General features: G+C 38.0%; 1 protein-coding gene and 1 non-coding gene across 4 annotated transcripts in view; both read right to left on the bottom strand.

The window, feature by feature from the left end:
- PRORP (protein only RNase P catalytic subunit) overlaps positions 1-13,665 on the bottom strand; it is a 163,516-nt gene that overhangs the window by 77,691 nt on the left and 72,160 nt on the right. The gene's annotated exons all lie outside the window — the stretch shown is intronic.
- Positions 13,044-13,182, bottom strand: LOC135270472 (small nucleolar RNA SNORA7). The gene has a single exon (XR_010338646.1). It is a non-coding gene; the product is annotated as a small nucleolar RNA SNORA7 (small nucleolar RNA).

Raw genomic sequence — 13,665 nt, 5'->3', positions numbered from 1 at the left:
GCAACAGACAGAGACCCTGTCTCAAAAAAACAAAACAAAAAAGAAATCAAGAGAAATGACTAAAGGAAAACAAAATCCTAAGAAGCTTCTGACAAGGAAACTAAAATTAAAACTGACCTCAACATGAAACAGTATAAAGGGCTTGCTGTGATGAACATCGCTACTTCTTTTGCATTTATTAGGAAATTTGGCTGCTAACTCAGTATATACAGAATATGGAAATTTATGAGGAGGAATGCAGTCCTTATGTTTGAAGGTCTAGAACTGCTGTTCAATATGGAAGCCACTAGCTACCTATTACTATCACTGAGCTCTTGAAGTATGGCTAATCAGAATTAAGATATACTGGATTTATATAAAAGTTACTATTAAAAGGATGGTAAAATAACTAACTAACTAACTAACTAAATAAATAAATAAATTTTTTGGCCAAGGGCAGTGGCTCACGCCTATAATCCCAGCACTTTCGGAGGCCAAAGCAGGTGGATCATGAGGTCAGGAGATCGAGACCACCCTGGCCAACATAGTGAAACCCCATCTCTACTAAAATACAAAACACTAGCCAGGCGTCATAGCATGCGCCTAAGTCCTAGCTACTTGGGAGGCTGAGGCAGGAGAATCGCTTGAACCTGGGAGGTGGAGGTTGCAGTAAGCAAAGATAGCACCACTGCACTCCAGCCAGGAGACAGAGTGAGACTCCACATACATACTTACATACATACATAAATTTTTCTTCACCTTGGGAAGAAAAATTTAAAAAGAGAGGCCTCCATGTCATATTAATAATCCTAGAAGAAGGAAAATGTAGGGGTTAAAATCACAACCCTGAATGTAATAAGTTTACATGTTAAGATTTCAACTGCTAAATTGAAAAGAAATGATAAATGTGCAGTCTCTACAGAGAAGAAAACTTCCAATCATCCTTCTAAGTAAGCATTAGAACACAATGAATATTTCATATAAATTTTGCATCTTAAAATGGAAATGGAATGGACCTTGACAAACAATCCAGTTTAGCCACATGGTATCAGGAACGTAAAATCTTAGCACTCCCACTTTAGAAAGGAGATGATTAAGGCCCAGAGAGGTTCACCCAGTCAATAAATAGTGGTGGTGGGATGGTGTGCAGTTCTCCTGCCTTCTGATATATGATGTTGCTAGTCTATAGACTTAGAATAGTGAAGATGATTTCAGGTTAGAAGTGAACACTTAGGAATGATCTATCATCTTGAGTTACAAAGTTTAAACCTGGCAGTGGTTGGTGGGAATATAAAGCTGTATAAAACAGCTATGGGGGGGCTGGGCGCGGTGGCTCACGCCTGTAATCCCAGCACTTTGGGAGACTGAGGCGGGTGGATCACAAGGTCAAGAGATCAAGACCATCCTGGCCAACATGGTGAAACCCCGTTTCTATTAAAAATACAAAAATTAGCTGGGCGTGGTGGCGTGCGCCTGTAGTCCCAGCTACTTGGGAGGCTGAGGCAGGAGAATTGCTTGAATCCAGGAAGCAGAGGTTGCAGTGAGCCAAGATCACGCCACTGCACTCCAGCCTGGCGCCTGGCGACAGAGCAAAACTCTGTCTCAAAAAAAACAAAAACAAAAACAAAAACAGCTATGGTTCTGAACAGAGTAGACCTGGCCAGTAGTTAAAATAGAAGTCCCAACCAGTAAACAGTGAACTACTACTGATAATCTCTGGGGTTTAATGTTATCGTGATTATCTTCCTTCAAACTCTAAAGCTTGGCCACGTTCTCACCAGGAGAAAACGGAAGCAGAATAACAGCGTCCTCTACCTCACTCGGAATTCACTAACAGCATTCCCTCACTCCTCTCCCAGCTAATGACCTCAAGGATTCAGGGATATGGAAAACACACCTTCTTTACCAGAAAGACTAGAGGATCAAAAAGGGATAATGTCCACCATAAGCAGCACTCTATCACGAGTCATGTTTGGTGGCAAAACAGAATAAAAGGAATCACCAAGTGACTCCTTTTTAAGTCTGAAACATTCATTCATTCAACATTTTTTTTTGTACCTATGACATGCCAACCACTGTGCTGGATGTTGTGATTTCTAAAACAAAGAACAGTCCCTGCTGTCAAGGAGCTGAGATCTTTGCAATGGTGTGACTGGTGTTATGAAAGATTATAATAGGTTTCTTAGAGAGAACAGAGGAGTGGTCAAGCGCCCAGACTGAAGAGGATTTGGTGGCAGGGATGGGATGGAGATTAGGGAAGTCTTCCTGGAGAGGACCCCCAAGTTGAGACCTGGAAGGTGAGAAGAAATTAGCCAAATGAAAAAGCTACATTTTTATCCCTGAGAGGTGTGCAGAAAAAACAAAACAAAACTGTGTGTACGAAGCCACCATGGTGATAGTACAAACTTGAGTTGTTGGCTAGATTGAATATTTTCTACTTCAAAAACATTTAAATACCCAATTAAAACAAAAACCATTAATAACTTTTCTTTCATGGGGTATAGTGGGTCATGCCTTTAATCTCAACACTATGGAAGGCCAAGGAGGGAGGATTGTTTGAGCCCAGGAGTTCAAGACCAGCCTGGGCAACATAGTGAAACCTTGTCTTTATGTTTAAAACAGTAGGCCAGGTGCAGTGGCTCATGGCTGTGATCCCAGCATTTTGGAAGGCTGAGGCGGGTGGATTGCCTGAGGTCAGGAGTTTGAGACCAATCTGGCCAACGTGTGAAACCCTGTCTCTACTAAAAAAAAATACAAAAAAATTACCCAGGCATAGTGGCGTGTGCCTTGTAATCCCAGCTACGTGGGAGGCTAAGGCAGGGGAATTTCTTGAACCAGGGAGGTGGAGGTTGCAGTGAGCCAAGATGGTGCCACTATACTCCAGCCTGTGCGACAGAGCAAGACTCCGTTTCAAAAAAAAAAAAACTGTAAATTTTTTTTTAAGAAATAGAGAAGATGTGACAAACCCTATATAGAGAGAAAATAATAGTATCATTAAGCTCAGGTTCTGGCATAGAAAATCTGGGTTTGAATCCCAACTCTGATATTTACTAGCTCTGAATTTATCATGGGTGAGTATCTTGACTTCTCTAACTTTCAGTTTTTATATCTGTAAAATAAAAATAATACATTAGACTACTGAGAGGATTAAATGAGATGTGTATAAAGTACTCAGAACAGTTGCTGGTACACGTGAAATTCTTAATAAATGTTAGTTAAAAAAGGCAAAAGATGTTGGGGCTATTACGAATAAGTTAACTGGAAATACCATAAAGGCTTAATATTTTTGAACAACTGGACAGAAAGACTAGTCTGAACTACCAGAAAATCTAAGAAATGTTACTTGCAGTTCTTGTATATAGAGTTACTGGTACAATGAACATGTTGCTGATATGTCTTCTACTACAGATATTTATCTTTTTTTCTTATTTCCCCCAAGAGATTATAAAACTCTTAAGGATAAAGACTATGCTTCTTTTACCTTTGTACTTCCGAAACACCAAGTGTAAGGCCTTAAAACAAGGAGGCCCTCAAAAAATATTTGGTGAATAAAATGATTAGGATGTTCAGATCAATGTAGTTGTAGTCACTGCAGACAGGCTAAATAAATTTGGTAACTTTGCAGCATAGCAATATCTTTACAAATGTATATTAAAATAATAACGTAACTAGAATGTGATTCATTAAAGAAATTGAACAGTATTCTTAGGTGGTAACTTTGTAACTAGGGAGGCAGGAGTCTTGACATATGTCTTCAATTTGAGCACATAAAACTAAATTTAGGTCTTGTGGTCTCATTGACCTATTTTCTTTCTCAAGCAGAAAAAAAAATTTTTTTTCTCATTTTTTCTCAAAGCTTTTCCCAACACTACTTTCCAGTAACATGGCCATGTGACAATGAGTATCACCTTTGACAAAGGTTTAAAGTGGAAGAAAAAAAAATTGAAGGAGAAAGGTAAATAAGCAGAGTATTACTTAAAAAGACAAACTGTTCCTCTGCAGGAAGTTTTTTGTGGTTGCCAGATTAAAGGAGATAACAGATACCATTTGTGAAATACAAAGCTCAAGATAACTATACAATATGTACATATTTAGTGGTTCAGAATTTAACGAACCAATTCAATAAACAACCTTAGGATGTTCTTGCTTTATCTTCACAGGAGAATTTTTTGTTGTTATTGCTCAATGCAATAATAAAATGATTGGTTCCATTAAAAGAACATCCTTAGACTAAAATCTGGACTTTCAATTTTTATTTTTTTGAGACAGAGTCGTGCAGGCTGGAGTGCAGTGGCATGATCTTGGCTCACTGCAGCCTCCACTTCCTGGGGTCAAGTGATCCTCCCACCTCAGCCTCCCAAGTAGCTGGGAATACAGAAGCCAACCACCACACCAGGCTAATTTTTGTATTTTTTGTAGAGACGGGGTTTTGCCACGTTGCCCAGGCTGATCTTGAACTCTTCAAATGCTAAAGTGATCACTGCAATTAAATAAAAATAATTGGGCAGAAGTGCCAATTTCATTAGTACAGCTAAACTAGTGAAAAACAGGCACAGCTAAACAAAATTAATGTAAAATAATCAAAACTTTTGAGTGCATCAAGTATGGAAAAAAGTTATCAAGTTCTAAAGTATTTCAAATCACAGAAAGGGTAAGTCCTTTTCTTTGCATTTCCAGTAACTCTAAAAATAAACCTTTATATATTTTCCAGATGTAAAAAAACTTTGTTATTAAAAAAATTAACACTATACAAATACATAATATTGAAAACGAACATTTTATTTAAACTTCCCCTTTGGAGGTAACTAGTGCTATCAGTTGAGTTTTAACAACCACTTTTCAGTCCAAGTGCCCTAGCTCATCTCTGTAATCCCAGCACTTTGGCAGGCTAAGGTGAGGAGATTGCTTAAGGCCAGGAGTTCAAGACCAGCCTGGGCAACATGGCAAGACTCCAGCTCTGCAAAAAAAAAATTTTTTTTAATTAGCCAGGTATTGTGCCACATGCCTGTTGTCCTACCTACTCAGGAGGCTGAGGCAGGAGGACAGCTTGAGTCCAGGAGTTCAAGGCTGAAGTGAGCTATAATCCTGCCACTATATTCCAGCCTGGGTGATAGAAAGAAACCCTGTCTCTAAAAAAAAAAAAAACCAAACCACAAAAACCCACCTTTTGATCACATGAGACAATAGGAGAGCTGCTCTAAATAAGTTTATACTAATTGTTTACATTTCTCCTTTTATCTGTGCCCTTCCTACTGCACTGCTAAGGAAGAACAAAAACAAAAATCAAAAATACATGCTAATCCTCCAAACAGACAACCCACAAATAAGATTAACCCCTGAAAAGAAAATCATAAGGTGACTGGGCAAACTTGTGACACTAGGTAGTAGTAACACATTTCCTTTAATTGCCCTCAATAATAACAAACAGGAATAGCATTTTTCTTTCAAAGACAACTGGAAGAGCCTACCTAATGATCATGTTTTTTAGCTTTTAAAAAATAATTTTGTGGCTGGGCACAGTGACTCATGCCTGTAATCCCAGAACTTTGGGAGGCCCAGGTGGGCAGATCACCTGAAGTCAGGACTTTGAGGCCCACCTGGTCAACATGGTGAAACCCCATCTCTACTAAAAATACAAAAATTAGCCAGACCTGGTGGTGCACACCTGTAATCCCAGCTACTCAGGAGGCTGAAGCATGAGAATTACTTTAACCTGGGAGGCAGAGGTTGCAGTGAGCCAAGATCGTGCCACTGCATTTCAGCCTGGGCCATAAAGTGAGAGATTCGGTCTCAAAGTAAGTAAATAAATAAATAATAAATAAAATTTTGTATACAATGAGGCATTTTTAAGTGCCAGAGAGTAAGGACGTACTAAAACAAACAAAAAACACCTACAGGAACAAAAAGCTGGCAATGGCCAAAAGTATAACACACTGTGAGCAACAAAATAAAGCAGTATTAGATTATAACTCAAAGTATTAAAAATAAATATCCATGAGTCCATACTACCATAAATAAATAAGTAAATAAGGTAGAACAGACAATTTCCTGCATAGAATTCCAAATAATTTATGTAAATACTCTACCATCAAGGAAGTGAAACATAACTCCCCCCACCAGCTCTTTAACTAAGGGCTGCACATAGTGACTTCCTTCTGAAGGGTACAATATGGCAAGGGGAAAAAAAGAGTAACTTTACAGTTGAGAAAGCTGACAAAACTTCCTTAGCCAGGTGATCAAGGATAACATCAACAGTGATAAGTCATGCTGATACTATCTACTTTTGATATGATATGACAAGAATGGCATTTTACCTCTGTGGTCTTCCTACCCCAAACCCACAACTGCAGTCTAATTATGAAAAACACAACATAAAAATCCCAACTGAGGGAACATTCTACAAAATATTTGACCATTATTCTCAAAATTGTCAATTTCTTCATCAAAACTGAAGAAAAGTCTGAGTGACTGTCATAGGAACGAGATGCCTAAAGAAACAAAATGACTAAATGTAATATGGTATCCTGGATGGGATTCCAGAAGAGAACAAAGACAATAAGCAAATCTAAATAAACTATGGATTAAGTTAATAATAATATATCAATATTGGTTCACTAATTTTGACAAATGTACCATACTACTATGTTAGTGATAGAAAAAACTGGGTGTGGTGTATATGAGAACTCTACTATCTTTGAAACTTCTCTATAAATCTAAAATTATTAAAAATAAAAGTCTTACTGTAAAAAAACTTTAAAATCTACTATATATATATAACTTATATATATAATTTTCTCAGATGAGATGAAGAAATATCATGAAAGTCAGTTCTTCCTGAAGAATTATCTTATTAATTAAAATAATCTAACACTAGGCTGAGTGTGGTGGCTCATGTCTGTAATCCTAGCACTTTGGGAGGCCAAGGTGGGTGGATTGTCTGAGCTCAGGACTTCGAGATCAGCCTGGGCAACACAGTGAAACCCCGTCTCTACTAAAATACAAAAAATTAGCCAGGCGTGGCGGCACACACCTGTATTCCCAGCTACTTGGGAGGCTGAGGCAGGAGAATTGCTTGAACTACAGAGGAAGAGGTTGCAGTGAGCAGAGATCATGCCACTGCACTTTAGCCTGGGCAACAGAGCAAGATTCCATCTCTAAAAAAAATACATATATATATATGTGTGTGTGTGTGTGTGTGTGTGTGTGTGTGTATAAATATATAAAAAACACTAATTTTAAAATATTATTTAAATGAGCTATAAGAAATGGAAATGCTAAAACAAAATACTGGAGAGTAATTAAGAATTCTGCATACTTAATATTTTCACAACCATGAAATTGTCATGGCTTTTGGGATTTTCACCTTCAAGGTTTTCGGTAAAATATTAATACTGTCAAAATACTGTGTTTTTATCTTGCATGATTATTTTGGGCCATTTGAAGAGGAATTGCTGTTTCCATTTTTCCTCCAAGCTTAAACCCAATAAGATTACCTGTTATCTCTTTCCTCAACAGATAAGAAAATTTTCAGGAGATTTTCCTGACACAACAGAAGATTTCCTGACATAACACAGGTTTTCATACCATAACATGGAGAGATCTATTATAATTAGAAAGTTTCCATTTAAATTAATTCTATAACTTTACATGTATAAGCAGTTTCTAGGTATTTATGGTCTAGGTAAGATTGATTAAATTAAATAATGTCAGGTTGACTTTGCAAGCTGCCTTTCTCACATTAAAGTAATAGTACAGTCTCAGTCTGTTCCTACAAAACACCTGAGAGTAGGTGATTTATAAAGAACAGAAATTTGTTTCCTCAGAGTTCTGGAGGCTGGAAATTTTAAGATCAAGGTGCCAGCAGGTTCTCCATCTGGTGAAGGCCATAAGTCTCTGCTTCCAAGATGACACCTTGAACACTGTGTCCTCACACAGTGAGGCAAAAGGAACAGAAAGAAAAAAGGACTGAACTCACTCCCTCAAGCCTTTCTATAAGGGTGCTAATCCCATCCATGAGGGCAGAGCCCTCATGACCTAATCACCTCCTAAAGACCTCACTTCTTAATACTGATACACTGAGAATTAGGTTTCAACATGAATGTGGAGTGGACACATTCAAACTATAACAAGTACTCACTATACATTTTTTTTTTTTTTTTTTTTTTGAGACGGAGTCTCTCTCTGTTGCCAGGCTGGAGTCCAGTGGCGCAATCTTGGCTCACTGCAACCTCTACCTCCCAGGTTCGAGCAATTCTCCTGCCTCAGCTTTCCAAGTAACTGGGACTATAGGCACGTGCCACCATGCCCAGCTAATTTTTGTATTTTTTTCTTAGATGGAGTTTTGTTCTTGTTGCTCACGCTGGAGTGCAATCGCATGATCTCGGCTCACTGCAGCCTCCGCCTCTCAGGTTCAAGCAATTCTCCTGCCTCAGCCTCTGGAGTAGCTGGGATTACAGGCACCTGCCACCATGCCCAGCTAATTTTTTGTATTTTTAGTAGAGACAGGGTTTCACCATGTTGGTCAGGCTGGTCTCGAACTCCTGACCTCAGGTGATCCACCTGCCTTGGCCTCCCAAAGGGCTGGGATTACAGGCATGAGCCACGGCACCCAGCCTAACTTTTGTATTTTTAGTAGAGACGGGGTTTCACCATGTTGGCCAGGATGTTCTCGATCTCTCGACGTTGTGATCCACCCACCTTGGCCTCCCAAAGTGCTGGGATTACAGGAGTGAGCTACAGTGCCCAGCCATCACTATAATTATCTAATAGACATCAAAGGCAATTCTGATACCAGAACTCACGTAAGTACCTCTTCAGAGTGCTTACTACACAGCAGTAATATTAGGGACATATACTTCTTTTTGTAACCAAACTTTTAAAAAAAACTGCAATGAAATTATAATTATAAAATTTTAAAACAAGGTCTAGCACTGCTGTGGATTACTATGGATCTGAATGAAAAATCAGCTTAAAAATTTATTTTCCAAAAGGGTCATAGGGCAGGAGTCCTCCTATTTAGTCTTCTGACCAACCTCATAGCATTAGTTATTGATAAGTTATTGAGGCCTGTTCAGTACTTTCAGAAGCCTCTCTCAAGCTCACCCACTGTTCTCCTGACTCCTTTACTGCTGATGCTTACACAATCCATTCACCTGCTCGTAACAAGAACGTGTAAATAGCACTCAGAGTGCCCACATGACCCTGCCCTATGAGGGTCCACAGGAAAAATCCCTTTGGTTTCAATATTAGGTATAATGGTACATTCTCTGAACAATTTGCTTCTATTTAGTCTTATGAATTATGTGAATCCTATAAATTAATGAGTCTTATAGTGGAAATAGCTCCTTTAGAAGATATATCAGAATTGGGTGTTCCTTCAAACTTCTCCATCCTCCAAAGTTCTGATCTCTGTCTTCTGTTCCTGCTCTCAACCTACCTCCTTTGAGAATCTCCTTAGGAAAGAGAAATGTTTATGATGAGAGTGTGAGGTACTTATAAATGACGTGCAAGCAGATAAAAGCACAAGCCCCTGCTCTTAAGTGATCATGTTATCTTCAGGTTTGTTGACAGAATTTAGAGCCAAATTAATAGAGCACTTTACCATATGCATTTTGTGCACCAACCTTAAACCTTTTATTTCTCTAAGCTATTTTCCCTTTGTATCCTTTTTACATTAACTTTAACTTGTTTTAAATTTATTTTATTTTCTGTATCGTATGCATTATTATAACCATCTTACATCTTTCATAAGACAAAATGGGGTAGAAATAATCTATCAATAAGGAGTATCCACTTGAGGTGGCAGAGTGAATACTCTAAGAAACCATGTACCCTTCCTAATACTATCTAGAAAAAAAGCCATGTTAAATCACTGCAAAAAAAAAAAAAAAAATGTAAGATCTGAACTGATCTTAATCAACTGATCTTAATTGTATTTGCCCGGGAGAAAAACCAACCTTTATTATTCGTGAAAATTGTGAAATAGAAACAATTTTAAAAGGAAAAAACGCTGTTTTAAAATAAGCATTACCAGAAAACTATGATTAATAAAGTATTACCACTGTAATAATTAGGAAAGAATAATTTATATAGCTTTAAAAAAGGTTAAAAAGTTTAAGTAAATTTATTACTCATTCCGCAATTGCTGTTTACCTTACTGACAACAAATATTTAAACTTTTTTTTGTTAAAATGGATATTATATTTTCATAGGTGGCCTCTTCCTACCACATTCCCAAGGAGGGTGTTTTAAAATACTGTCATGGAAGCAAGATATACACAATAATGACTCACAGAGACAGTCTTACCACACCCGAAATGATTATCACACAAACATTATCAATGACACATCAGTGATGGAAAATCAACTTGCCATTAGGATTTTGCCAGAGAAAAACAGATACAGGAGCTTGGCAACACAGTGTTTTTAATGCTGTTCTAAGACACTGGATCACTTGACTACTACAACAATTGGGGAAATCTTGTTTCAAACACTAGGCAGAATGCTTCTTTCTGGGACATTTGAAAAGTAAGGACTATGAAGCCAAATCAGTATAGAAATTTTGCCTGGCTTCACTCTTCTTGCTACTTATGTCCTGGATCCCTTAACTAAAAACCCACTTGACAGTTGATCATTAACTTCATTAGCAGTTGGTAAGAATAATTCTGAGTGATGCGGACTATCCCAGCAGTCACATGACAAAACATAACTCTTACACATGTCAAGGCAGGAGTGGGTAAAGTATACATGACAAAAGAAAGTAGTCAGCCTCACACTGTTTGACCTAGGACAAGGTGACTTCCCTGAGTTGCCATGTCATGAAAAATGAATAGGAAGAAAAAAACCGAGAACCATTCTTCTGTGGTTTTTTTTTTTTGTGTGTGAATTCTGGATTGGCATCCACTAATGTACATTTATTTCCTCAAGTCACTTATATCAGCCTTGACTACCCAGATGTAACTCCTTAAAACTAAGGAGTTATGATTAGATTTACTTTCCCCTATGTGATAGAAATATTTATGTTTTGAGACAGGGTTTCACTCTGTTACCCAAGATGGAGTGCGTCAGTGCAATCATGGCTCACTGCAGCCTAGATCTCCAGGGCTCAAGTGATTCTCCCCCTACCTCAGCCTCCTGAGTTGATAGGACTACTTTTTATTTTTATTTTTTATTTTTATTTTTATTTTTATTATTATTATTTTTTTTGAGACGGAGTTTCGCTCTTGATACCCAGGCTGGAGTGCAATGGCGCGATCTCGGCTCACCGCAACCTCCGCCTCCTGGGTTCAGGCAATTCTCCTGCCTCAGCCTCCTGAGTAGCTGGGATTACAGGCACGCGCCACCGTGCCCAGCTAATTTTTTGTATTAGTAGAGACGGGGTTTCACCATGTTGACCAGGATGGTCTCGATCTCTTGACCTCGTGATCCACCCGCCTCGGCCTCCCAAAGTGCTGGGATTACAGGCTTGAGCCACCGCGCCCGGCCTATTTTTATTTTTTATTTTTATTTTTTTGAGACAGAATTTCACTCTTGTCGCTCAGGCTGGAGTGCAGTGATGCAATCTCAGCTCACTGTAACCTCCACCTCCCTGGTTCAAGCGATTCTCCTGCCTCAGCCTTCTGAGTAGCTGGGATTACAGGTGTGCGCCACTACACCCAGCTAATTTTTTGTATTTTTAGTAGAGATTGGGTTTCTCCATGTTGGGCAGGCTGGTCTCGAAACTTCTGCCCCCAGGTGATCCACCCTCCTTGGCCTCCCAAAGTGCTGGGATTACAGATGTGGCTTATTTTAAAAAATTTATTTTTTTGTAGAGATAGCAGGGATGGGGGCAGGGGGTGTCTCAATATGTTGCCCAGGCTGGTCTCTAACTCCTGGGCTCAAGTGCTCCTCCCACCTAGGCCTCCCGAAGTGTTGACACTGCAGGTATGAGCCACCACACCTGGCCTGAAATAGTATTTAAATGTTGCTACCTGATTAGTTGTTTTAAGATTCACAGCCCAAGTTTATCTATTTATTTTTAGATCTTCTTCCATGAATCCACAGTAACAGTGACTTGTTTGGGTGATATTTCAGATTCCCTAGGGAGAAACTTACAATTTACATTGCTTTGATATTATATATAATAACTTTTAAGTCTGAGGTTTTTCCGAATTCATATATTCTCCTTGGGCTAATTAGCATATGTTTTTAAAAGTCATACTCTAGGTAATTTAAACTATTATAATACTAAAGTAACTCCTTGAAAACATAACTATTGGTTATGAAAACATGACAAACTTCTATTTTGAAAATGAAAGGAGTATATCACTCTTAGAACTAAGTTCCAGTTTCCTAATATAAGTTTCACATATATAGTTAAAAAAACATATTTCCACCCTAAGAATCATTAAAAGACCTATGTGATTCTAAAATTGCTTGTTTTTGAGTTTCTCAAACTCAAGTTTGAGAATTAATATTCTACAGAATGGCAGAAACATTAGTGTTTAAGTTTATACTATTAGATTTATTTTCATTTCTTATCTTTAAAATATGTGTGAATTTTTAAAAAAACTATAATAAGTACTTATAAAAATAAATAACTGTATAAAGGATAAAGTGACTGGTCAGTAGATAATTTCTACTTCCAGGCTTTTTTTCCATGAATACACATAAACACATGCACAGCAATTCTTTTTTTAATGGGATCATCCAATATATTTTGTTTTCAACTTGTAAACTCACCCCCAGTATTCAACTGGCTTCTATATAATTTCCAATTTTTTGCTATTAAAGAGATATAACAAAAATTATGTATCTTTATGAACCCGTGCAAATATTTCTGCAGAATGGATTTCTGAAAGTGGAACTGATTATTGTATATTTTGAATAGATACAGTACCAAACTGACTCCATGAAGCTGAACTAACTACATTCCCACTATGCTATAAGAGAGTGTGCCTCGTTAATGTTTTCTAATAGCTATAATAAGAATATTTTATATAATAAAACACTGCATATGCTAATATTACATTTATCTGAACACTGTTCAAATATGTTTCATATAAATGAATTTCTTTTTTTTTTAATACTGTCGCAGAGTGTCTTCCAATCGCCAGCTACGGAGCAAGTTGGGAATGGAATGGGTGCCTCTGCCAGGCTTGCTTTCCCTCCCTTTCCAAAGCTGGCAGAATACTAGGTACTCTCCAGATGCAATCCCAGGAGTTATATAAATGAATTTCAAGATAAAAAATAAAACTTAAAATCATGTGTTAAAAAAAACTTTCTGAAAAGTATTATGATTTCTTAATTATGCAGAACAGTTATAATTTAGGATTTTCTTTGCAAATACAAATTTTCAAAAAAGAAATCACAATTTGCCTATCTTCTGAAAAAGAAATATACTAGGCATAGTTTATTATTTTCTTTATGGGCCAGGCACGGTGGCTCACACCTGTAATCCCAGCACTTTGGGAGGCCAAGGCGGGCGGATCACGAGGTCAAGAGATCGAGACCATCCTGGTCAACAAGGTGAAACTCCATCTCTACTAAAAATACAAAAATTAGCTGGGTGTGGTGGTACATGCCTACAATCCCAGCTACTCAGGAGGCTGAGGCAGGAGAATTGCTTGAACCTGGGGGGCAGAGGTCACACTGAGCTGAGATAGCAACATTATACTCCAGCCTGGCAACAGAGTAAGACTTCGTCTC

Source organism: Aotus nancymaae, unplaced genomic scaffold (genome assembly GCF_030222135.1).
Source record: "Aotus nancymaae isolate 86718 unplaced genomic scaffold, 86718_ANA_hifiasm-v0.15.2.pri h1tg000062l, whole genome shotgun sequence".
Classification (NCBI taxonomy): Eukaryota; Metazoa; Chordata; class Mammalia; order Primates; family Aotidae; genus Aotus; species Aotus nancymaae.
This window is presented reverse-complemented; position numbering and strand designations above follow the sequence as displayed.